This window comes from Tupaia chinensis, unplaced genomic scaffold (assembly GCF_000334495.1).
Source record: "Tupaia chinensis unplaced genomic scaffold, TupChi_1.0 Scaffold000320_1, whole genome shotgun sequence".
In the NCBI taxonomy this organism is placed as follows: Eukaryota; Metazoa; Chordata; class Mammalia; order Scandentia; family Tupaiidae; genus Tupaia; species Tupaia belangeri.
The window spans coordinates 2,152,479-2,156,517 of NW_006159813.1; the positions used below are offsets into that span (position 1 = coordinate 2,152,479).

At 45.3% G+C, this 4,039-nt stretch overlaps 1 protein-coding gene across 4 annotated transcripts in view; it reads right to left on the reverse strand.

Moving 5' to 3' along the window:
* The window catches only part of SIRT4 (sirtuin 4), an 18,865-nt gene that overhangs the window by 8,490 nt on the left and 6,336 nt on the right, over positions 1-4,039 (reverse strand). For 3 of the 4 annotated variants that reach the window (XR_335017.2, XR_335016.2, XM_006151535.3), the window contains exon 1: positions 3,605-3,656. The exons of the other annotated variant lie outside the window; for it this stretch is intronic. The gene's annotated coding sequence lies outside the window, so the exon portion shown is untranslated. Of the gene's footprint in view, positions 1-3,604; positions 3,657-4,039 lie in introns of those variants that run through there. 4 annotated transcript variants of the gene reach the window in all.

Sequence of the window (4,039 nt, forward strand, 5' to 3'; positions counted from 1 at the left end):
GACCAGAGAGGGACACAGAGGGAGAGAGAGAGAGACAGAGAGATAAAGTGAGAAAGCAAGCTGCCAGGTCTGGGACTCAAACCGTGGTCAGCCATGTGGAAGTCCAGAGCCCTTAACCACTACGCCACCTGCTGGCCCCAGAAAAAGAAATGTTCTTGTGAGAAATAGTGTTCAAAAGCAAAGATTTAGGGAGGCAGCAGGTAGTGTGGTGGTTAAGGCACTAGACTCCCACAAGGCCAACTGAGGTTCAAGTCTTGGGCCTGGCAGCTTGAAACTCACCTATAGCTGTTTTTGTTTTGTTTTGGTTTTTAAAGAATTATTTATTTATTTAAGTCCATTTGTTATTAGTATTATTTTTTTTAATTTGACCAGAAAAAGAGAAAGGGAAAGTGAGAAAGCCAGCCTCCAGGTCTGGGGCTCAAACTGAAGTCGGCCCTGTGGGAGTCCAGCGCCTTACCCATTACGCTACCTGCTTGGCCCCATCATCTGTAGTTTTTGCTATAGGGCCCCTGTGCATGTACATGCGCAAAATCCCAAGAGTAGAATGGAGAAGGAATTTTGGTGTGGTGATGATCCATTGGGGGTGAGTTCTCACTTTTCCTCTGTCTCCCTTCTGGGAATGCAAAAGCAAAAAACTAAAAAAACAAAGAAAGTAGACAAGACAGCCGGCCCCTTGGCCTAAAAGGAAGCCAGATCTCACATGGCCAATTTTGGGGTTTGAATCCCAGCACTGGGAGCTTGAAAGACATAAAGAGGATATATGTGTCCATACTCCCAATTCTGACATGTAGAAAACTAGAGAAGGGATTATGACCTAACTGTGGCCCTCTAGGGGGTGTTTTTCTCTCTCTCTCTGGAGAGCACACACATCCTCAAGTAAATTTCAAAAAATAAAAATAGATTTTAAAATATTAAGAAAGGCATATCATAGTGTTTTATGGAAGATAAGGATAGCTATTAGAAAGTGTGCTGAGGTGCCAACAGGTGGCATGGTTGCTAAGGCACTGGACTCCCACGCGGCTGACCATGGTTCAAGTTCTGGACCTGGAGACATGCTTTCTTACTTTCCCATTCTCTCTCTCTCTCTCTCTGGTCAGATTAATCAAATAATAATGATGATAATGAATGAAATAAAATTATTCTTAAACAAATGTACCCCAGTGGGGATGGCCACACCACAGTCCCTTCTCTTCCATCCTACTCTTGAGATTTTTTTTAATGACTTTTTTTTTGGAGAGGTTTATGCTATAGGGCACGTGCGCTCACCAGAAAGACAGAGAGACAGAAAGTGAGAAATCACCCCCGGGGCGTGGGGTGGATGACCGTGCTGCAATCCCTTCTCCTCCATTCTCCTCTTGGGATCTTGGACATGCACACACATGTGCCCAGCATGAGTTTAAGCCACCGGGCCCAGGACTTGAACTACGGTCAACTACATGGGAGTCCAGTGACGTAGCCATTCACCAACTGCTGGTCCACTACTCTCAAGATTTTGAACATGTATGTGCCTGGTGTGATTTTCAACTTGCTGGGTCTGGGACTTGAAACCATGACCAACCACATGGGAATCTAGTGCCCCAACCATCATGCCACCTGCCGACCCCTTATCATCACATTTTACAGCCATGCCACCTTCCAGCCCCCCAGCCTAAGGTAATCTTACCTTCCTGGCCTCTTAAAAACCTAAAGCAGGGGACCAGCAGATGGTGTAAATTGTCAACTGTGGTTTGAGTCCTGGACCTGGCAGCTTGAAACTCATGCTGGGCACATGTGCATGCAGCCCAAGATCCCAAGAGGAGAATGGAGGAGAAGGGACTGCAGTGAGGCCTCTGTCCTGGAGGGTGATTTCTCGCTTTCTGTCTCTCTGTCTCTCCAGCAAGCACATGCGCCCTATAGCAAAAATGTCTCAGAAAATAAATAAATAAACATGACAACAAAAACCCCCTAACCTAGATTTCTAATATGCTCCAAGCCTCAAAATTAACTTTATATGGCTGACAAATCTGCCAAGGTTTCTCACATCTGAGTGAGGGAAACCGCATTTTGATCAGAACTGAATTCTTTATAAACTGCAAAAGGTGAATGCACCCTTGAGTCCATTCACAGCCTGTTACTGCTTGTCTATGACGACACCTCAAGAAGTCTCTATAAGCGGAATAAATTCATATTTTTAGTTCATACTATCACTCAGGGAGCTATGTGTTCCATAAACCTACTTCCTATTTTATAAATTAGAATGATTCTGTTTCTCCAGGGCTGGACAGAGCACAATGGTAGAGGTGCTCTGCTGGGGCCCCCGTGGGAGGGCTGCTGGTTTGCCTCTGAGGACCTCCCTGGGTATGCCAGGCACCATGTGTCTGTGGTTTGGGCTGGCTGGAGCTGGGGTAGATTGCAGTACTGGGATCCTGTCAGGGGCTGCTCTCTCTTGTTCTCTCTTTCTCACTTATGGAATAAATATACTTTACAGGGGAAAAAAAAATAGAACATGTGGGGATGCTCAGCTCTCTTTCATAGAAGAAATAAACTTTTTTTTTAAGAATTATTTTATTTGGGGGAACCAGCAGTTAGCATAATGGCTGGACTCCCATGTAGTTGACCACGGTTCGCGTCCTGGACCCGGTGGCTTAAAACTCACGCCGGGCGCATGTGCGTGCCTGCCCAAGATCCCGAGAGGAGAATGGAGGAGAAGGGATTGCGGCGTGACCATCCCCCCTGGGGGGTGATTTCTCGCTTTCTGTCTCTCTCTCTGTCTCTGTCTGGCGAGCGCACGTGTCCTATAGCAAAAACCTCTCAAAAAAAAAAAAAAAAAGAATGATTTTGGGAGCCTGCAGATGGTGTGGTAGTTAAGGTGCTGGACACTCCCACATGGCCAACCACAGTCTGAGTTCTGGACTTGGTGGTTTGTTTTCTCATTTGCTTTCTCTCTGTGTGCTTGTCTTTCTCTGGTCAAATTAAAGTAAATAAATGAATAAAGAAAACTGAATAAATAACTCTTTAAAAAATGAATGATCTTATTTCTCTGTAAGCTAAGAGAAGCACATCTGAGTTCTAGTATGCTAGATTTTGATGAAGTTGTTGCTTAAACCTCTCAAGCTTTTCATTTTAATCACATAATTAAGGGTGTGCGCATGTACACACACACACACACACACACACACACACACACACCCTTTTGTTCTTTCATTTTCTCTATATTATTTTAGTTTCCCTTCCATTGTACACTCCGCTGCTTGGACACAGCAGAGAGACAAGACTTCTGCGTGTCACCTTCCCTAGCTGTAGAAACAGAGCTTTGCTTTATCACTTGATGCACTGCAGAAATTCTCTGCCAACACGCACCCATATGTAAACATTATTTTAGGCTCGGCCTTCGACCCTGAGATCAGGACGCAGCTCTCTCCTTGACATTCCACAGCGACACATGAACAGCTAAACAAGTACACAGTGGGGTTTCCTAAACCAAGGGGCCAAGCAAATCCCCTGAACACAGGCCCCCCGGAACAATGCTCTCTCCTGGTTCCGCCAGGGGCAAAAGGAGGACTGGAGTCCCTTACAAGAAATTCGCAGCTCCTAGGAACCTGCAACCCGTACAACACATGCTTACCTTTCACAGTCTAAAGGACACCTCACACCCGACGGCGGGGATGGCCGGTGACATTGCATTTGGGGAAATGTAGTTCCCGAGGTGGAAGTTCTGCGAGAAAAACTACAAGTCCTACAATGCTCCGGGCCTCACACGTAAGGGTGCCACACCATTCAGCACCGCCCCCTGTCGACCTCTCCTGCATATTTAAATTTCTTTTACTTAAAAAAAAAATATATTGTATTTAACTTTATTTATTTGTTTGTTTACATTTACCAGAGAGGGACAGAGAGAGAGAGAGAGAGAGAGAGAGAGGAAAAGTGGGAGCAAATCGCCAGGCCCAGGACTCAAACCATGGTCAACCATGTAGGAGTCCAACTCCCTCAATCACCATGCCACCTGCCGACTCCCAAATTTTTAAAAATTATTTTATTTAACTTTATTTATTTATTTACT